This window comes from Choloepus didactylus, chromosome 14 (genome assembly GCF_015220235.1).
Source record: "Choloepus didactylus isolate mChoDid1 chromosome 14, mChoDid1.pri, whole genome shotgun sequence".
Lineage (NCBI taxonomy): Eukaryota > Metazoa > Chordata > Mammalia > Pilosa > Megalonychidae > Choloepus > Choloepus didactylus.
In genome coordinates, this window is record NC_051320.1 from 86155516 (window position 1) to 86177863 (window position 22348).

Sequence of the window (22348 nt, forward strand, 5' to 3'; positions counted from 1 at the left end):
TATGAGGGGTGTATCACCAGGCCCAGAGAAATCAAATGCACCCCCCAACCCCAGGGCATTGCAACTTAGAGGAGCTGGAGGCAGCCTTCGAATCTGGGGCTCCCCTGCCTCTGTGAAGGCAGATGTGGCCTGAGATGGAGGAGAGAGGCAGGAGAATTCTGACTTCTCTTTTCTCTTGGTTCTTTTTACTCTGCTTCTTAACCTCGTCTCGAACCTATTAGCTGCAATTTTGGCCTCCAAAGATGGTTTAAATCATCTTGTCTCACAGGCATTTTCACCAGGAACCCTGTACTCCCTGTAATTGGTGGTTACATACTTGAGATAGCCTTCCTCTGGTTCTAGTTCTCTCCCTCTCTCTCTCTCTCTCCCTCCTTTTTTGTGCTGGGCAGAAGTGCCTGCGCCTGGCCCCTGCCAGCTCCCAGCCTTCCTCGGGGTTGGTTCCGCTTTGAAAGGGGAAGATGCTCTCCCCTGCGTCCCCCTCCGGGAGCTGAGCCCTGGCGGGTGGATCCGTCCTCCCCTCCTGCACCCTGGATTGAAGCTAATGGCATTTCCTCTGCAGATGCTGGAGACTGGAGACATGCCAAGCGGCCCCCATGCTGCCCTCACGGCCAGGAACAGAGAAAGGAAATTAAAATGAAGCGAGCCAAGAGCGAATTTCATGAGCAGGAGAAGGGCTGCAATCCGAGACTGAGGCTTGACCTTAAGGGGGCTGTGGGATCTTTACGAAACAAAGAAAATCAACACCCTGAGCCAAACAAAGGGTCATAGACCCCAATGGGATCTGGCCAGGGGTCATCTTGGGAATCCAAGATTTTATCCAAAAGGGCCCCGTTCACACTTGGCTCTGAAGGAGAGGACGCCTGGGGTGGAGGGCAGTGCCCACTCCTTCCGCAGCCCTCCCACATCCTCCCAGGATTCTCCCTTTGGAGACGTTTTGGATCCATTTGCCATCTGTACTGTTGGGAGACTGAGGTGGATGGTGTGGATCCCTTCTCTCCCTTCCCCCGACCTCTTCCAGCTGTGCTTCTCCCCCAGGGGAAGGGGAGTCACTACATGAGACAGAGTTCAAGACGTTCACTTAGCAGGGTTACTGGGCCACAGGGCAGGAGTTCCCTCTCTGCTCTTTTCTTGCACTTTCTATCCCTCCTTAGGTGGCAGATTCAGTAAACTGAGTCAGAGCCTGGGCCACCAATCCCTCCAGCTTGAGACCTGGCCATCTCCTTCTTGTCACTCGCCTCTGGTATGCTGGGTCCTTGGTTTCCACTCGAGGGAGAGATAGGAGGCTCCACAGAAGCCAACAGGAGTGCCTCTGTGTGTGTGTGTGTGTGTGTGTGTGTGTGTGTAGACAGAGCATTCTTGGCATATCCTTGGGGCTAAGGGGAAATAGGAAAGGTGAGATTAAGGCACTCCTGGGTCCTTGGCCCTAAGAGCATCAAATTTCTCTTTGAATACCTACCTTGAGCATAATCTTAGCTCATATTGACCCACTAGAATATAAGCTCCACAAAGGCAGGCATTTCAGTGTGTTTTGTTCACCACTGTATCCTCACCACTAGATGAGAGTAAATATTCATTGAAAGAATGACTAAATATATGCCCAAGGGCCAGCTTTGAGAGTGAAGTGTCACCTGGGCAGGGTGACTCCAAGGTGCTTCACAGGTGTGGTGCAGGGCATTGCCAGGCACGGGGCGACCCTGGGAATAAGGCAGATATGGCCCCTTCTCCTGCAGTTCCGGGCAGGTGGGATGCCATCAACTAGACAAGTGATGGTGACATGGCCCGTGTTGAGCCAGGAGAAGCCCGGTGTGCTGGGGAGCCCAGCATGACCGAAAGCTAACCTAGCCTGGTGCAGGGAGAACACCCCAGACGAGATGGCATGGAAGGGGAGACCTCTGCTCTCAGTCAGCCCGGAGAGGAGGAGGAAGGAGCAGCCCAGGGAAGCAGTGATGAGAGTGATCATGGTGTGTTTGAGGAAATAAAGTGGTTTTTGTCAGGCTGGAGCATGGAGGAAGGGGATGATGACTAAGGTGGCTGGAAAGATGGACAGGGGCCAAGTCTGGAGGGGCTTTTGGAGGAGGCTGGACAGAGTCCTCTGAGTGAAAGGAGAGAGGAAGACAGAGCAGGCAGAAGGGCTCCAGTTCATTGCATCTCCCTTCCTGTGTATTGGTTCACCCATTCATTCATTCATTCATTCATTCAACAAGTGGTTTTGAGGACCTGTTGTGTGGTGGTCACTGCATTAGCCCTGGCACGAAATGCAGCTCCAGACTCACAGAGTGCTGCTCCGATGGGGAAGCCTCAGGCACCATTGATTAATTGTTGCTATTTGGGCTTTGCATCCCCTTCCTCTGATGCATCCATTTGTTTGGCAGTGAAGTTGGGCCCTGACCCTCTTCCTGATTATCTATTTGCACCCAATATTCTACAGAGGAAGAAGAAGTTCTCGGGGAAGCAGGACTGGGCTCTGAGGCTTTCTCTCTTATTAAAGAAGGGCTATGGTGACATCTGACTCAGGAGGAGTTGCAGGAGTTGAGAAGATCCCTGAGATGGAATGCACTGGGAGAGTATAGAGTAGTGAGCTTCACTTAGCTGACTTAGCGTTAAGGCGTGAAGATACTGCTTGTTATGGGTGAAGTGATACTGGCTGATTCTTGCTTCCATTTAAACCATATGTTTCCTGGGGACAACCATTGTTCTGAGTGATTTGAAAGAACTGTGCCCTTTGTGTGTTTCTTAAGAATGCATTCACCTACAAGTAACAGAAAAATCCAACTACGAAGACTTAAACAAATGGCTTTTTTCTTCTCTCATATACTAAGAAGTTATGTAGGGCAGATGTGCACTCGGATTCCATGGCTCAATAGTGTCGTGGCTGATGTCTCTGCCATTCTGCTTTCACAATATCATTGCAGGATGGCTGCTGTAGCTCCAGCCATTGCATCCACATTTGAGGCAGGAAGGAATGGAAAGGTTGGTGCTGGACAAATCTATATCTTTTACCAAAATGGGAAAACCTTTTTAAGAAGTTCCCCAAACAGATTTCCCCTTAAATTCTCATTGGTCAAAACTGCATGGGATGAAATAATCTAGAGTTTGCTATAGTTTGCCAATTTTGTGTGAAAATTCCAAGTACATATACTTTTACTCATTTGTGGACTTGAAAAATTGTTTGGGCTGGGAATTGGTGCTCTAGCAAAACTCTTTTCAAATATACTTTGACTTAGTTTTTTTTTTTTAATTTTTTAATTGTGTTAATGTAGTACTCTTTTGAAAAGTTAGACAAATAAATTTATTTTAAAATTAAAACATTCCCATGAAAACAGATAGTATAAACAAATTTAACAGACCAATGACGGAGTAAAAGAAAATATTTACCACTGGATGACAAGGGATTAAACTCTTTAAAATATGAACTAAATAAGTGCAAAATAAACACCCCAATAGAAAGCAGGCAAAAGACGTAAATAAACAATTTACCCTGACAAAAGCAAAGACCAAGAAACAGACAAAAAGCATATGCAAAGCCTAGGAGAAATTCAAAGTCAAATAACAGATGAAAGCTATTTTGCTTGTCAAATCAGCAAAGATTGGTAATCCCTAATGTTGGCTAGGACAGGACTTAAAAAGTACTTCACACAATTATGGTGATGATATAAATCGGTCTATCTCTGATTTGACTTTTTTTTTCTTTATTTTAAATCTTCGTTTTATTGAGATATATTCACATACCACGCAGTCATACAAAACAAATCGTACATTGAATTGTTCACAGTACCATTACATAGTTGTACATTCATCACCTAAACCAATCCCTGACACCTTCATTAGCACCCACACAAAAATAACAATAATAATAATTAGAGTGAAAAAGAGCAATTAAAGTAAAAAAGAATACTGGGTGCCTTTGTTTGTTTGTTTGTTTCCTTCCCCTATTTTTCTACTCATCCATCCATAAACTAGACAAAGGGGAGTGTGGTCCTTATAGCTTTCCCAATCACATTGTCACCCCTCATAAGCTACATTTTTATACAATCGTCTTTGAGATTCATGGTTTCTGGGTTGTAGTTTGATAGTTTCAGGTATCTACCACCAGCTACCCCAATTCATTAGAACCTAAAAAGGGTTGTCTCTATTGTGCGTAAGAGTGCCCACCAGAGTGACCTCTCGGCTCCTTTTGGAATCTCTCTGCCACTGAAGCTTATTTCGTTTCCTTTCATTTCCCCCTTTTGGTCAAGAAGATGTTCTCCATCCCACGATGCCAGGTCTACATTCCTCCCCAGGAGTCATATTCCACGTTGCCAGGGAGATTCACTCGCCTGGGTGTCTGATCCCACGTAGGGGGGAGGGCAGTGATTTCACCTTTCAAGTTGGCTTAGCCAGAGAGAGACGGCCACATCTGAGCAACAAAGAGGCATTCGGGAGGAGGCTCTTAGGCACAATTATAGGGAGGCCTAGCTTCTCCTTTGCAGCAACAACTTTGACTTAGTTTTGTGTCTGGTAACCTTCTGACATTGTTTTATCTTACAAGCTATTAATGTATTTACACTGATACTAAAAAAAATGCATGGGAAGCTGAGTGAACTGGGGAACAGATTTTTCATGATCGGCAGACTTCCTTAAAGGGCCAGATAGTGAATATTTTAGGAGTTTTTGGGCCAAGAGGCAAAATTGAGGATATTATGTAGGTACTTCTATAACCATTTAATATGTAACCATTAAAAACTGTGAAAACAATTTTTAGCTCATTGGCCATGCAAAAACTGGTGATGAGCCAGATTTGGTTGGCCAATCATTAGTTTAGATCGATCACGAGGTGTCACCCAGGACTGGGCACATTGTTGCTCTAAATAAAATTAGCCAAAATGAAAGGAGGCAATAGATGTTGGGTGGACAACCCAGGGCCTGTCCCACGCAGGAACGAGGCACTCCAGGGTTCAGGACACTCTGCAGTGGGACAGCCCATGACTCAGACCAACTGCAAGAGGAAGACGGTGTGCTCTCTCTCACCTAGCGAGAGCCTGGCCTCCTTACGAATGGATGGAAGCCGAATCCGGAGATGCTGGAGTCTCCCTACCTCTACTGTGGCAGGGGCAGCAGGGCATCTCCAATTCCAAAGTGAACCCTGGTGCTGCTAGCAGCAGCAACATTGTCACTTGGGGAAACCGAGTCAGACCTGCAATGCCCTGATGCCGTCCAGGGACCCGGCAGCTTTGGAGTCAGTCCTGGAGGATGGTGGGCTCCCTGGAAAAGTCACAAGGTTTCTGCCTTGCGAACAAAAGGAGCTCATAGCCTTGCATTTCAAATTATTAATGTGAAATATGACCTCATTTGTACTTACCAGGTGGGAAAGGCACAGACAAGTGGTGTTTTATTATAAAGTTGGGGCAAATGTATAAAAGCCCATGCCTGGGGGCGAGAAGCAATGGCCCTGAGATGCCGTGTGCACTGGTGGAATGTTAGAAAGGACTGGGGTGTGGGTTGGGAGGGGGCATGGACTGGAGGGTTGGCTTTTTTTTTTTTTTTTTTTGATGTTTTCTTACTTTATTAAATCTTACAGATAGTGTTTAAGGAACAAACACACACAGAAGTAGGCTACAGTGAAGGTTTCTTATTTTTTATGAGAGTTATGCCACTAAGATACTTCCAGGTACTATCTTCAGTGATGCTTCTCATCTTTTTTTGAGGATTCCAGGAAATATATCAGCCCCCATAGCTACCACAAATGCAGCAAATCCCCATTTGAATCTTTTTAATAATGCATCAACAAAGGAAACATTTTTTGCAAAGCCACCCATGTATCTCCAAGCTTCACTGTGGCCCCACGGATCCCTTAGCCCTTGTGCAGCCAGCTTCTCCTTCCTGGACAGCTTCTAATGGTGTTCCTTCTGTCTTCCATTGTTTATAATCTGGACGTTCCTTTTTATTATGACCATGTTCTTGCCCATGTCCAGGTGCATGTCTACAGGAAAAGACTGATCTGACAGCAATCTGACCCCTCAGGACTCTGAAAATTCAACTGGAGGGCTGGTTTTGATTGTCCACTTGGCACCACTATCACCCTCTTCTAAGGTCTCCTCTGCATTTCTCAGAATCCCCATGGAGTTCTGGACTAGAGTTTTCTAAGGGAAGTCACTTGTGCAAGAGTTGGAAAGTGGAAGAGAAGGGGGAGACATTCTCCAGAGGCAGCTGCAGCCACTCCTGTGGACAGATGTGAGATCCACAGCACTATCGGGGGAGCTTTGAGAACCATGCTCACTGGGGCTTCCGGATGACAGCTCCAGAGGTGCTTCCTGACCTCGGGGTCTTCTTTTCCCCAGCTCTCCAAAATCTCTGTGAGCTCCCAAGAGAAGCTTCCAGATTAAAGTTCCTGGTGGGGGTAAACATCCTGAGCTTTCGTGTTCTCCTCTGTGAAATGGGACAATATTCCCCCACCCCCAACATATATTTTGTAAGAGTAATGTGAGATATTTGCACACATGACCCATCACAGTGTTTAGTGATAAATATCAGCTCCTTTCTCACCACCTCTGTGCTTCAGAAATATCTGATAAGTGAACGAATGAAGGGGCTAACTAAAGACCTGGCAGCAGCCTGGGCACAGGTGTGGGCATGTTCCTTCATTTGACGATAGCACCGAGGCAGTTCCTTTGCTCAGGTTACACACAAGTGGATGAAACAAGGCAAGCATTATTTGGTTTAGGGAGTAAGGAAGTGTGTGGTTGTATTCGTGTGGTTTCTACTGTCATAATGGGATGATGAGAGCATAGCAAATACATCTCCATAACTTCCAATTGTCTGACACTCCTTAGCTGGCCAGACACCTGCGCAGACCTCAGGCTGAGAGGGGTGCCCCCAGCACATGCAGTTATGTTGCAATGATCCCCAGGTGAAAAAGCTCAGAGCTACGGGGGTACCCAGCCATCTCAAATTGATGGTCTTCAAACCGTGGGAATACATATAGGAGAGACCAATCAACCGTCCCTCCTAGAGTCTGCCTCTCACCCCACCTATAAGTTACATGTGTGGGGTGCTGTGGGGGCCTTCCTAGGCCTGAGAGGCTACAGGACCCAGTTATGTGGAGAGGTGGGCCCCCCACTCTCCGACAGAGAGATGAAGGAAGATACCTTTAGCTCCTAGTTACTGAGTCCTTACCCTGTGCAAGGCGCGCTGCTAAATGCTTTACATAACTTTCCTCATTGAATCTTCACAACAAGCTTTTGTGGTAAGTACTATCATCCTCCACTTACAGATGAGGAAATGGATGGTGAGAGTGAAGGATGCGTAGTTATTTGCCCTCAGTCACTTGGTCAGAAAGCAGCAGAGTTTGGATTCCAACCTGGCCAGCTTGGCCCCAAGTTCCTTGCTCTAAACTGCCCCCGACATCCTCACGTGGTGTGACAGTGGCCATTGGCCTTGGTGCTTCAACTCATTAGTGGCTCCTGTTTGCTTCAAGTATGGCCACTATCCTCTGGCCGGTCCAGAACTCCAGGATCTGATCAACTTCCCCTCTGACCATTTAGGCCCCACGAGGGACACTCTGTGTTAGGGGATAAAAACTCAAAAGCCAACTGGTGCCGAGGCTTTAATTAAGCCTGGCTGGGACGGGCTCCAGCCCACGGCAGGGCTCATCCCTCCTCCAAAAGGGCAGCCCCTTCCAGGTCTAGCCAGTTGGGGATATACGAGCTCTGTGTTATTGACTTCTCCAAATTTCTAAGAGAAGCCAGGAATTCAGGTTTTTATGCTTTTAATGTTGTAAATGCTAAACAGCATACAATTAAAAAAAAAAATCTGTGGGCAAAAAAAAAAAGTCTCTGAAATGATCTACTTTTCTACTCAAGCATGCATTTCATGATTTAATATGTTTATTCATGGTCTTTCCAGTGCTAGGCACTAGGGAGCTGATGAAGAACAAGACAGGGAAGATGGATGAATAAATGAGCCAAAGCAGCCCAGGGAGAGCCGGGCTGGAATGGAAAGCAGGGGTGCAGTGGTTTAGCTAGAGCCAAGACATAGCATTTAGGCTCCTCCCAGTTGTGCTTTGGAGACAATGGACTATTATCAAGGTTATTGCTGTTAACAAGCTTTGGAGAATGGTGAATGTATTCTCAATCTGAAAATCGAAAATTGGCCAAGACATTTCTTTGATTCAAACTCTTGAGGCCTTTCATGGTGGGCGTAGTGAAGTTCATGCTCCTTATGTGGCATCCAAGGCTGACAAGATCTGCCCCGACCCCTCTCCAGGCCCCTCACTGGCCCCTTGCTCCTTCCTTCTGCCTTGTCCTCTGTGTTCTGACTCTACTCTGGGGATTTCCCTGGGAGTCTGAGCTTCTTGAGAATTGGGCCTGTGTCTTAGTCACCCCCTGTAGCCAGCATCGGGCAGAAGGCAGGCACTCGGGCACCCCAATTTGAGGAGGAGGTCATAAGGAGGAGCAGTACACTCCTGACATCTGGGTATGGTGGTAGAACGAATCTGGCAGAACTAAATTATTTGGCCACCATTCATCCATTTATTCACCCAAAGAAGATGAACTGAGTGTCTCCCTTGCCCTGGTTTGTGACGCCTGAGAGAGAGACACAGGCCTGCCCTCGTGGAGCCCGCAGTGTAGTGGGGAGAGAGATGTCATATAAGCAAACACGTGTGTCATCACAAACGATGATGAGTGTGATCAAGGAAACAAACAAGATGGAGTGAGAATAACACGGGGGGACCTACTTAAACAGGGTGGCCAGGAGGGCTTCGCTGCGGAGACATCACTTAACTGAGCCCTGACGGATAGAAAGGACAGTTGGTCAAAGAGTGGGGAGAGGGCATTTTTGGTAGATGGAAGAGGCTTGGCAAGATCTTGATGCATGTGGGAAAGAGGGCAGCCAGGGCAACTGGAGGAGGTGAGCAAGGAAGACTGTAGGAGGCGGCACTGGGGACATGGGGGCTCGGGATTATTACAATGCAATGGGAAGGAATTGGTAGGTTTTTTTTTCTTTTAATTTTATTGTGATTTTTCACATATCATACAATTATCCAAAGATCCAAAGTACCCAATCAGTTGCCCAAGGTACCATCATACAGCTGTGCATCCATCACCACAATTAATTTTTTTTTAATTTTTAGAACATTTTCATTATTCCAGAAAGAAATAAAGACAACAAAAAGGAAACTCAAATTCTCCCATACCCCTAACCACCCCCCTCCATTATTGATTTATAGTTTTGGTATAGCACGTTTGCTACTGTTGATGAAACAATGTTAAAATACTAACTGTAGTATATAGTTTGCAAAAGGTATATTTTTTTCCTATATGCCCCTGTTATTTTTTTAATTCATTTTTATTGAGATATATTCACATACCATGCAGTCATACAAAACAAAGCATACATTCAATTGTTTACAGTACCATTATATAGTTGTGCATTCATCACCAAAATTAATTTTTGACATTTTCATTACCACACACACAAAAATAATAAGAATAAAAATTAAAGTGGAAAAGAACAATTAAAGTAAAAAAGAACACTGGGTGCTTTTGTTTGTTTTTTACTTCCCCCATTTTTCTACTCATCCATCCATAAACTAGACAAAGGAGAGTGTGGTCCATATGGCTTTCCCAATCACATTGTCACCCCTCATAAGCTACATTTTTATACAATCGTCTTCAAGATTCATGGGTTCTGGGTTGTAGTTTGATAGTTTCAGGTATTTACTGCTAGCTATTCCAATTCATTAGAACCTAAAAAGAGTTGTCTATATTGTGCGTAAGAGTGCCCACCAGAGTGACCTCTAGGCTCCTTTTGGAATCTCTCTGCCACTGAAGCTTATTTTGTTTCCTTTCATTTTCCCTTTTTGGTCAAGAAGATGTTCTCCATCCCATGATGCCAGGTCTAGATTTCTCCCTGGGAGTCACAGTCCACGTTGCCAGGGAGATTCAGTCCCCTGGGTGTTACATCTCACGTATGGAGCAGGGCAGTGATTTTACCTGCCAAGTTGGCTTAGCTAGAGAGAGAGGGCCACATCTGAGCAACAAAGAGGCATTCAGGAGGAGGCTCTTAGGCACAATTATAGGGAGGCCTAGCCTCTCCTTTGCAGCAACAGTCTTCCCAAGGGCAAGTCTCATGGTAGAGGGCTCAGCCCATCAAACCACCAGTCCCCTAAGTCTGTGAGCACATTAGCAACCATCGAGGTGGGGAAGCCCAACACCCCTGCATTCTCCACCAGCTTCTCAAAGGGGCTCTGCATATTTTTTTCATTTTTTTTAATTAACTTTTTTTAAATCAACTGTATAAAGAAAAATAAAAAAAAAACAATAAAAAAAATTTCAAACAAACCATAACAAGGGAGTAAGAAAAAGACAACTAACCTAAGATAACTACTTTACTTCTGACATGTTCCTACTCTACCCCAAGAAAATAACTTTCATTTCTGTGAACTTGTTCCTACCATACCCATCAGAAATTAACAGACCATAATCATTCCTGGGCATTCCCAGAATGTTAAATTTACCCACGATAGCTTGTCTGTTCTTATTGAGTTATCATTCCCCCTTCCTTAATTGCTCTCTATCACTAGTTCCCCTACATTCTACATATTGATGGTTCATATTTTTTGATCCATTCTGCCAATTTGTATCTTTTAATTGGGGAGTTTAATCCATTTACATTCAACATTATTACTGTGAAGGCATTTCTTGAATCAGCCATCCTATCCTTTGGTTTATGTTTGTCAGACGTATTTTTTCCCTCTCTTTCTTATTGTCCTTTAATGAACCAATATTGAATCTCTTTAATACTGAAAATTTCTCTATCCCCTTTATTATTAACTTCTAGTTATAGTGTCATACATTTGTTCTAGTTCATGAAAGAGATTTCTAATATTTGTACAATCACGGACATTGACCACCACAAGATTCACTGTTTCATACATTCCCATCTCTTAACTTTGCTTCTGGTGACATATGTGATTCTGAGCTTACTCTTTCCACCTTCACACACCATTCAACACTGTTAGTTATTCTCACAACGTGCTACCATCACCTCTGTCCATTTCCAAACAATTAAGTTCATTCTAGTTGAACATTCTGTTCATAATAAGCAACTGCTCCCCATTCTTTAGCCTCATTCTATATCCTGGTAATTTATATTTCATGTCTATGAGTTTACATATTATAATCAGTTCATATCAGTGAGACTATGCAATATTTGTCCTTATGTGTCTGGATTATTTCACTCAATGTAGTGCCCTCAAGGTTACTTCATCAACCTGTTTTTTTTTTTAAGACTGTTTTGTTCACCCACCATATTTTCCATCCTAAGTAAACAATTGATGGTTCCCTGTATAGTCACATATTTATGTATTCACCACCATCACCACTGTCTATATTAGGACATCTCCATTTCTTCCACAAAGAAGGAGGAAAAGTCAAAGAAGGTAGAGAGAGAAAAGAAAAAGTAAAAGAAAGAAAAAAAATGACAGCTAGAAAGCAACAAAAGGAAAGATAGAATTAAACTAAAGTAGGATAAGAGAATCAGATGACATCACCAATGCCAAGAGTCCCATACCCATCCCTTGTGTTCCCCTCTTACAGGCAGTTAGCCTTGGTATATTGCCTTTGTCACTTTAAAGGAAGCATAATACAATGTTTCTGTTAACTGTAGTCTCTAGTTTGCATTGATTATATTTTTTCCCCCAATACCACCCTATTTTTAACACCTTGGAAGACTGACGTTCATTTGTCTCCCTCATGTAAAAACATATTTGTATATTTTATCACAATTGTTGAGCACTCTAGGTTTCACTGAGTTATACAGCCCCAGTCTTTATCTTTCCTCTTTCCTTCTGGTGTCCCACATGGTCCTAACGTTCCTCTTTCAACCATACTCACAGTCATCTTTGTTCAGTGTACTTAAATTGCTGTGCTACCATCACCCAAAACTGTGTTTCAAACCTCTCACTCCTGTCTTTTCCTTTCTGCCTGTAGTGCTCCCTTTAGTATTTCCTGTATAGCAGGTATCTTGTTCACAAACTCTCTCATTGTCTGTTTGTCAGAGAATATTTTAAACTCTCCCTCATATTTGAAGGACGGTTTTGATGGATATAGGATTCTTAGTTGGCGGTTTTTCTCTTTCAGTGTCTTAAATATATCACAGCACTTCCTTCTTGCCTCTATGTTTTCTACTGAGAAATCCACACATAGTCTTATCAAGCTTCCTTTGTATGTGATGGATTGCTTTTCTCTTGCTGCTTTCAGGATTCTGTCTTTATTTTTGACATTTGATCATCTGTTTATTAAGTGTCTTGGCATAGGTCTATTCTATTTGGGGTATGCTGCGCTTCTTGGATCTATAATTTTATGTCTTTCAAAATGATGGGAAATTTTCATTGATTATTTCCTCTATTATTGCTTCTGCCCCTTTTCCCTTCTCTTCTCCTTCTGGGACACCCATGACATGTACATTCATGTGCTTCATGTTGTCATTCAATTCCCTGAGACGTAGGTCATATTTTTCCATTCTTTTGCCTATCTGTTCTTTTGTGTATAGGATTTCAGGTGTCTTGTTCTCCAGTTCCTGAGTGTTTTCTTCTGCCTCTTGAGGTCTGCTGTTTTATGTCTCCATTGTGTTTTTCATCTCATGTGTTGTGCCTTTCATTTCCATAGACTCTGCCAGTTGTTTTTTCAAACTTTCAATTTCTACCTTATGTTCACCCAGTGTTTTCTTTATAGCCTTCATCTCTTTTGCCAAATCTCCCCTGAACTTTTTGATTTGGTTTTTGATTTGATTTAGCGTATTTCTTTGAAAATCTTTAATTGATTGTTTCATTAAAGTGAAACAATATCTCAATTGTGTCTTTTTTTAATGTTCTTAAGCAGCTAATATCTTTTTTAATGAAATCCTTCAAAGTGTACAATCAGTTGTTCATAATTGAGCATTGATCACCACAATCAATCTTTGATACTTTTCATTACTCCAAAAAATAAAATAAAAATTAGAATAAAAAAGAACATCCAAAACATTCCATGCCCCTCCTTCCTCTTCAACTGTATCTTGATTGAGCTGTTTGTTCCTTTGACTGGGCTATATCTTCATTTTTCCTAGTGTATATTGTAGTTTTCTGTTGTCTAGGCATCTGGTTTCCTTGGTTACCCCAATCAGATTTTCCCAGACCAGAACAGGTTCAGGTCTCAGACTGGGGTTATATTCAGTTTCAACTCTCCCTGTGGGTGTGTCTTAGAGATTGACAGACTTTCCTGTGAGGTCTCTAGCTGCTGTGCTTTTCCAACCCCACCTGGCAGGTGACGCCTGTCAGTCTGTCTCTCCTGACTGGTGTAAGGAGGTGTGGCCCCTGTAGTTTTTGTTTTGGCTGTTTTCCCCCAGGCACTGGGGTCTGGTTCTGAAGGAAAAGCTGGGCCCCACCTCCTTACTCTTAGGGAAGATATACCCCTCAGGGAGTTATCACTTGCATTTGAATTGTTGTCTCTCTGACTCTGTTATCTCCATTCCTGTCTGGGTCAGAGCGCTGTAACTGAAAATGGCTGAGGCTGTCTTCACTGAGCCCCTCAGGTTGAGAAAGAGAAAAAGGGACAGAAAGCCCCATTTTAGAGCCAGTACATAGCCCCCCAGTTTCACTTGTCAGCCAGAGGTAACACCTGGTCTTCTGGGCTCCCCCTCCTGGGACAAATGAGTCTTCTGGTTCTTTAAGGTCAGTCATCACTAAAAGCCTCTGTCTGCTTGTTGTGGGATTGTAGCTTGTATTCAGCAGTCTGCATTTGTTAATTAAAACCCCAGTAGGAGTTTGGCTGAGCTATTTCACTTGTTGGGTCCGTGCTGCTTTCTACCACAGTGAGGTTTTGCAGCAAAGCCTGCTGTTGTGGGAGGAGGCTCCCAGCACAGTTCCACAGCTTTTACTTACAGATTTTATGCTGTGATCTTGGGCATTCCTCCTAATCCAGGCTGGTGTACAATGTGTGGACAGTCACGGTTGTCCCCCAGCAGTTATTCCAAATTATTTGTTAGTTGTTCCTGATTGTTTATTAGTTGTTCCAGGGGACTAACTAAATTCCAATCCTGTCTATGCTGCCATCTTGCCCCCTTCCATTGGTAGGTTTTAAGAAGGGAAGGCTCATGGCTTTGTGAATGCTTTGATCCCTGTGGCTGCTTTGTGGAGAATAGTGGAGAAAGAGTAGATTCAGACTTGCTAGTGAGGAGACCAGTAAGGAGAAAGAGGGTGTGAACACAGGGGATGGACTAGGGGGAGACACTGGAAAAGTGATGGGTGTGGAGATTCAAGGAATAGTTTGCTGAGGGTTTGGGTTGAGGGAGAAGGAGGAATTGAGAACTTAGTGACCAGGAGAGTAACTTTTATGATCCGTCAGTTGACTCAAGTTTCATGCAATCGTTTAGATTAAACTTAGCTGCAAATAATGAAAGCACCAAATAGTGGAGGTTTACACAAGACAGAATGATATTTCTACATCTTGTAGAAAGAAGTCTGTAGATAGCCCAGCACTGGCAGGGTGCTCCAGGGGTGGCTCCAACCTTATGGTCTGTGGTAGTTTTAAAATATGTCTATATGTGTCGCGTGCTTCTCCCTCCAAAAGGGGGAGCCCAGTTTCCCTCCCTCTGAGCATGGGTTGGATTTGCTTCTAGAGGATGGAATGTGGTAGAAGTGATGGTGTGTGTTTAAGTTATGAAAAGATAACTTGGTTTCCTCCTTGTCCTCTCTTGGTTCACTCACTCTGGGGGAAGCCATGTGGTGAGGACACTCAAGCAGCTTTATGGAGAGACCTACATGGTGAGGGACTGAGCCCTCCTGTCGACAGCGAAGAAGCTGAGACCACCTGTCCAGGACTGTGTAAGTGCGCCATCTTGGAAGCAAATCCTCCAGCTCCAGTCGAGCTTCAGGTGGCTGTAGCCCTCACTGACATCCTGACTGAGACCTCACAAGAGACCCTGAGCCAGTTGAGCCTCTCCTGAAATCCTGACTCACGGAAATGGTGAGACAATAAGTGTTTTCTACATTAAGTCACTAAGTTTTAAGTAATTTTGAATGCAGTAGTAGGTAATTAACTCATAGTACAAGATGGCAGCAAGATGAAGGGACTATTGTATATTAAGGGGAATTCCTAGAGGTGCGATGTGACACTTTTCCTTACCTTCCATTGGTCAGAGCTTAGTCATGTGGCTACACAGCTGCAAGGGAGGCTGGGAATGCAGCCTCCATCCTTGGGGCTGCTGTTGCCATGGAAGACTGGGAGAATGGGAAGCAGGGGACAATGATCAGTCTCTGCCACAACTTGGTAGTATTTTGTGTTTCGCCTAAAAAGAGTCTTGGTTGAAACAAAGAAAACATTTCCTCTACATAATGGGGGAATTTGTCCATTTTTACCAAACAAGGTTGAAATGGTCCAATGCAAGGATCTTGTATTTACTTCAAGAGAAGAATTACCCCTTTCTCCCAGAAGATGGCAGTAGAGTTGGTGCCAAGTGTTCCCCTCTAATGTCTTCTGTTTGCCAGGAACACAGCACCCTAGAGCTTTTGGTTTTTGTTCCTGCATTGGTTCTTAGCCCTGACTCAGCTTTATGGCAATTGTGCTCTGGCACATCCATAATAGGCTTGAATGAGAGAAAGACAAGTCATAAAGGGTTTTGCCAGAGTGGGGAAAACAGGACAAGGAAGTCCTCTCTGGAAAGGATGAACTCATAGCAGGTGGAGGAGGAAGGAAAGGGCGGGGGGAGGAGGAGGAGGAGGCAGGGAAGTGGTGGTGGGAAGTGGAGTCAATGGAATGGACTGTCTTCTCCTGGAGGCCCTGAGATAATCAGATTGGTATTGGCTGCCAAGTCGGCACTTTCCCTAGGGGTGAGTTTGGAGGAGAGACTGAGCATGCTCAGAACAGCTCTCCCAGCCCCCTTCAGGTCTATCACCCAGAGGAGAGGGGACCTTTCGGCTTCTTCACCAGGAGAAACTGGGGTGGGCACAATCCGCCTCTGAAAGGGGAGCTTTGCTTATGGGGAAGTAAACTCCAGCCCTATTGGGTATCCTTTGGGCCACTTAACCAAACTACGCCTCTCAGCTTCCGTTTGTAATAAAGCTAAAATTGTACTTTCTCTCTGCCTCCAGGATCTTCTCTCTCGATTAGTTTCTGAAGTAATGAGCAAGATGATGAGGTTATTTTTGTGTCCCACCAACCTCTAAGACCAACCCTAATTTTATTTTGAAAAACTGTATCTCCTGCTTGATACAACTTGGGAGAGAGAAGGGGGACTTTATGTGGTGGATGTCATATCAGTTGGGGCTTGGGACCAAATACCCACTTGGTGCTAGACTCTGTTTAAGCAATTGCATCTGTATTATCTTATCTAATTTTCACAACACCCCTATCAGGAGGATAATGACCATTATCCCCATTATACAGATGAAAGAAAGGATGCAGAGAAAGATTAGGTAACTTGCTCAAGGTTATACAGCTAGTAAATGAATTCCAATCCAGTCCACCTGGCTCTGAAGCCCACACACCTAAGTACTAGAAGACAGTCTCCTTGGGATTCCAGGCACATGGGCTTAACGTCAGCTAGTTATCACTGGAAGAGAAACCAGTCTGTTCCTTGCAGGATCTTAATCAGGGTTAAATGTGCATTGTGTGTGTGTGTGTGAGTGTGTGTGTGTGTGTGTTGGATGGAGGGGGTTATAGTGGTAAGGAGTCGAGATCAGGAGGAGGTGGTGGAGGGCAAGAAACGGCTTGAGAACCAACAACATGTGCCTAAGCCAAGCTGGGATCTAGGAAGATGCTCTCTTCCTGGCTGGAGCCCTGGAAAGCTAGAAGCTAGAGGAAGAGACTACAGGCTCCTTTACAGAGGATTGGACTGGAGAGGCTCCTAGGACATCCAGGTGGGGTTGCTTTGGAAGCAGTTAGACATTTGGTTCCCCACTTCAGGAGAGAGGTCTGGGTTTAACACTCAGGTTGGAGAATTGTCAGCAGACATGGTGGTTGAAGTCATGGGAAGATGTGGGGAAGAAGGGTAGAAGGAGGAGGCAGCCTGGGATGAAGACATCAGAAAACAGCAGTGAGAAGTTTGGGGCCCTGGAGGTATAGGCAACACCAGCAGGGAGGCCAGCTTTGAAAATCCCGAGAGGTGAGCATTCCATGAAGGCAGGAGTGGTTGACTGGGTCTAATATTCCAAAAAGGTCAAGCATTATGACTGGATCTCCAGCTTGGATCTTTCTCCCAAACTCTGAACTCACACACCCATGAGTGCAATAGGCATTTCAACCTTACCCACCCCAAAGTAAATTTCTGGTCCTCCCCCAAACCTGCTCCTTCCACCAACTTCCAAACCTCAGTAAATGACTCACATTCTTCCAGCTCCTCAGACCCCAAATATTGGCATCATCCTGGCCTCTCTCTCCCACAACTTGCCTAGAGCCCATCATCAGCTCTTGTCTGCTCAGTTAGTTAATATATCCAGACCCATCCAGATGCTGAGCCCTGCTTGCCACCTCCACTGCTGTCACCTGGTCCAGGCATGTTCGTCTCTCTCCAGTTAGTGCTCTAGTCTCCCAACTCAGTTCCCTGATTCCACCCTTGCCCCTTACTGCTGCATCACGACATGACAGACAAAGGGTTGCTGCAAAGATGTAAAGTCCAAACACGTTGGCTCTCTGCCCCAACCCTTCAATGGCTGCCCAGCTCATTCGGAGGAAAAGCCAAACCTCACCACGCCCTACAAGCCCTGCTCACCCCGCTGCAGCCACACACTCCTCCTTGCACTGTCTTTTTTCTTTTTCAAAGTAAGGGTAATGTATTACTTTTATTATAAGAAAAAAAAATTAAGAAAAATCCTGAAAACCATCTTTTGACAATGTTCTAAAATTAGGTCATGGTGATGCTTGGACAACTCTGAATATAACAATAGAGACCATTGAAATGTACACTGTGGGAATTTTTGAATTTTATGATGTATGAATTATATCTCATTAAAGCTGGCTTTTACAAATAACAAAACAAAACAAAACAATCTTCTGAACTCCAAAGCTTAATAAAGAATTTACCACAGTGCTGGGTTGCTTGTTCAGTGGAGGCACGAGCACCTGTGATTGCATGGTTGGCTTCACAGCACTGGAAATCTTCTTACCATGGGCATGCTTTTAACAATCATTAAAAAAAAATACATGTAACTAAATATTGTTCATGCCAAAGTATTTTATATTTTATAACCAGAGGCTTAGAATGCTTATAGTAAAAATAAAACCAATGCAGAAGTAGGACATTATTGGGTGTTTTTGTTCTTCTTGGCTCATCTTCTTTTACTTACTCTTTGTATCCATAGGACTCTTTCTGTTGTGACAGGAAACCCAGTTTAAAGTGGTTTAAGTCAAGTCCCTTTGTGACTTAATCTCCTGGCACATGGCAATCAAGTTCAGTGGTAGAAGAGTCTTCAGGCTGGCTTCATCCCAGGCTCAGATGAGGCCATTGCTCTCCAATTTCTCTTTCTGTTTCTTGGCTCCTTTTCCTCTGCTTTGGCTCAATGCTTGGGCTCAGCAGCTGGAAGTCTTTGACCTGGCATGCTGAGCCTCTCTGTCATTGGCTCTGATCAGATCATGTACCCACTTGCTACCCAATGAGTGCAGCAAGGGGAGAGCATCACTGGCTCATACCGACCGGTCCCCAGGCTTCACCTTGAGCTCCACCCAAGACACATGGGCTGGGATGAGGGAGTGGTGGCTTATCAGAGGAAAGTCAGGATCTGTTACTGGTTGCTGAAGGGCAAATTGCATCACTTTCCTTCTCAGTGTATGTGGGGTGGTGACTCATTCATGGCTTGGCTTCCCAGGGATCAGTTTCAAATCTCAGTATTTGCACAGTTCCCACTTCTCTCATGTCTTTGCTGAAAACATATTTAACAATCCAAGCTCAGGTCACCTGAACAAGAGGAGATTTCTTACTTTCAAGCAGAAATACACTTATTTCAGCAGGAACTTGAGATGTGTCGGGGAGACAGTCTCAGCTTGCGGTGTCTTCCAAGAATGTGAGGGCCTCCCTTACTCTGCCTGCACAGGCCCCCAAGGCCTCCTGCAGCTTTGGGGTGCGGCTGAGGAGGGCCTGCAGAGGCTGGTGTCCAAGGAGAGGTGTTCCAAGGGTCCACAACTTGGGCAACCCCAACAATTTCTTTGTTTGGGCTAGTGTAGGCTCATTTCTGCAGAAGGGGTGGGGTTGTCACCTAAAGGACACTTGGTTACTGGTCACTGGTTGCTCCAGGCAGGTGCTACAACTGCCCTTCCAGTTGTTAATAGTCTGGTGTAAGGGAAGGACTCAGGTTTCCTGCTGCCATTTGCAAAATCACTGGTTTTAAAACTGGGTACAGGGGGTAAGGCGGTAAGACAACCAACAGGAAAGACTCTTTTAGGGAACAATGTCTCTCTTCGGATTAGGAACTGGGGACATGCTCCTGGTTATAGAGGAAGCATATTAAGCCCTTCTGAATGGCGGATGCCCAGCCTGTGTGTATGTCTGTGTGTCTGGGTGTGTGTGTGCATGCGCACGTTGGGTGTGGGGAAGGCGGGCACTGCTAAACCTTTGAAATGGGCCTTGCTGAATTTCTCAATCAGGTGGGTAAGGTGGAGCCCTTGAGGGGTGCAGTGAGAGTCTATAATGGATTGCTTTGCTGGGTTATTTCTAAAAATGCTTAATGCAAAAAGAGAGACAGGTCCCTAATGAGAGAGTGTGTCGGCTCTTGGTTTTTGGGGCAATGAAGGGAGTATAGAATGTAGTGTAATGAAGTAAAGAATTTATCATACAGCCGGAATCATTTGCCCCCTGAAGGAAAATGTCTTTCTTTGTGCTCCCTGGTAAGCATTTTGGAGTTGAAGGTGAGATGTTGGCTGGAGCTGAAGCAAGCAGGCAAATGACCTGTAAGGACGGGCTCCGCCTCTCTGACCTCATTGCACGTCATGCCCACGCTCCCTAACTCCACTCTAGCCCTGGGCTACGTATGTCCTGCCACAGGGCCTTTGAACCTGCTCTCTGCCCTGCCTGGAATGCTCTGCCATAGGACATTGCTGGCTCACTTCCTTACTTCAAGTTTTTGCTTAAATGTCACCTTATCAGGAGATCTTTCCCAACCAGCTTAAGAAAATAGCCCAGCCCTGGCACACAGGAGTATCTCTGGCAGAGCAGAAGCTCAGTAACTATTTGTTGAATGAATGAATGAAAGCTTAAGCTACTTTGCAGAAGAAAACAAGAGGAGTTTGAGTTTTCTCTTGAAAGAGAAGGGGAGAGAAAACCAAGGAGGGGCACAGAATGGAGGGGGTGGAGTGAATAGATTGATGACATCAGTTTGAGGACAATGGCAAGTGCTGGTAGAGGGGTGGATGAAGGACATTGTAAGAACAGAGACACGTCAATTTAATTTAAAGGTATGTTGGTACTTCAGTGTTATCCACTCCTCTAACTCTTCTCTCTAAAATTTCTGTAAAGCTTTCTGCACCCATGAATGCTTTCTGCAGGTGGTACATGTATGTGTGTGTGTGTGTGTGTGTGTGTGTGTAAATTGAGGAAGGCGCCGTGTTTTGTGTTTGAGTCAAAGCAGTGTGGAACAGAGAAGGGATCTGAGGAACTTGGGGCCAGAAGCAGGGTCTCCATGACAGGGTAGACCCCCATCTCAGCCACCTTGGGGATTGGCAGACAGTGTGGAGCTTCACAGGAGTTTGAGCCAATCAGATGATCTGATTCCATGGGCAGGGATGCTCTGAAACCCCAGTTACAGGCTGTCTTATTTAAATGAGCAAAGGAAAAGAGTTCAGAGGGAACATGGTGAAATCAAAGGGTACAGAACAAGGAATCACATTCTCTACATTCTGACCCTAATTCTACTCCCAGCTGCTAAATCTTGTTCCCACTTTATCCTGCCTCTCTGGGCCTTAGTTTTCTTACCCGTCCAATCAAGACTTTGGATTGCGTACGATCGTTAACGCTCTCTTTAGCACTAATACTCTATGACCCTTTTTAAAGTTTGTTTTCCTGAGCCCCATTTCCTGTAAAATAGAAATAATATCTTTTTCTCAGAGTGGTTTCTCAGACTTGGAATCATATTTGGAAATGGATTTTGCAAGCTGCAAAACACTCTGAAAATGTTAGTTCTCCTCGGCGATTTTGTCATGATGATGTCAGGATTGGGCTCAGTGTGAGAAAAGACTGTCTTTGAAATGACTGTTTCCAAACAGAAGCTAACAGCACATCAGTCAGGTTTTCTGGTTTGCAAAGGCAGAAGTGGACGCCTGGAGTCCACTCGCTCACTCACACTGATGCTCCCTGAAGGAATGCTGATAGGATCTCCCAGTGGTTGGAAAGCAGCAGGCTGGTGGCTGCAAGCATGAGGTCGATATGCAATTAATAATTCAAATGGGCACAGGGTGTTATTCTGTGGGGTACCCCGCCGCCAGTAACTCATGAATAAAATAGTGGGTTCAGTTGTTTGGTGTCCACAGCAAATGTGAGAGCAGCATTCCCACTTGGAAGTGCCGGTTGGCATGTGGCCGAGTGCCCGAACAGCCCAAGGGTCTAGAATAAAAATGTCGGGGAAGGAAATGAGTTTCCAGCACCCCTGGTTTTCCTGCATCCAAAAGGGCAGTATGTAGCCTTGAGACCCGGGATGTTGTGGCCCTGGGAAAATTCTCTCTTTCTCTGTGGGGGGGACTCCAGGGACAGCGTCTGGGGTTCCTCTCTACCAGATCTCTGTTTCCAGCCGCTGTGGTGGTCCAGCCCCACTGGCTCAGGACTGAATTTCCAGGGGACAAGTGAGACTTGTCATTCAAGAAACCATTTTCAGCCCTCAGAGCAAACACTGCATACCTTACTTTTGTGACATTATTACTTTTTCATTATTAAAGCCACATGTATGCATGAGAGAAAATTTTGCAAACACAGACAAGTAAAAAAAAGATCAAAAGGCAAAGAGCTGTCTTAGAAACTGTGCCTCAGTTTCCTCATCTATAAAATGGAGATGGTAATATAGTAATTAGTTCCAACTCGAGAGGAGCTCATTCACATGCTCCCGAAGGAAGGAAGGAAGCAGGGAAGCAAGATGATCTGCCTGGCCTTATGGGATGGTGCATTGGGGGGCAGCATCTTCCCAATCCTGATCCTTGGGCAAATGCCACAGATGCCCTTACCTATTCCCTATGCAGGGCTGTGTTTATGTCCAGAGAACTGTGCGGTACCCACACAGGTCAAATGGCTGGGGACATTTGGGACCCGGGTGAGAACCGAGAGATATTACAGTCAAGAATACAGAGCAGCTGAGAAAGTCTCTATTAGGCCCCAACACACTGAGGCTAAACCAGCCCTTATTCTGTGTTTCTCT

The 22348-nt window shown here is 44.9% G+C and overlaps 1 pseudogene; it reads right to left on the reverse strand.

Moving 5' to 3' along the window:
* Window positions 1-5656: 5656 nt before the first annotated feature.
* LOC119508905 lies at window positions 5657-21360 on the reverse strand (annotated as a pseudogene).
* Window positions 21361-22348: the final 988 nt, after the last annotated feature.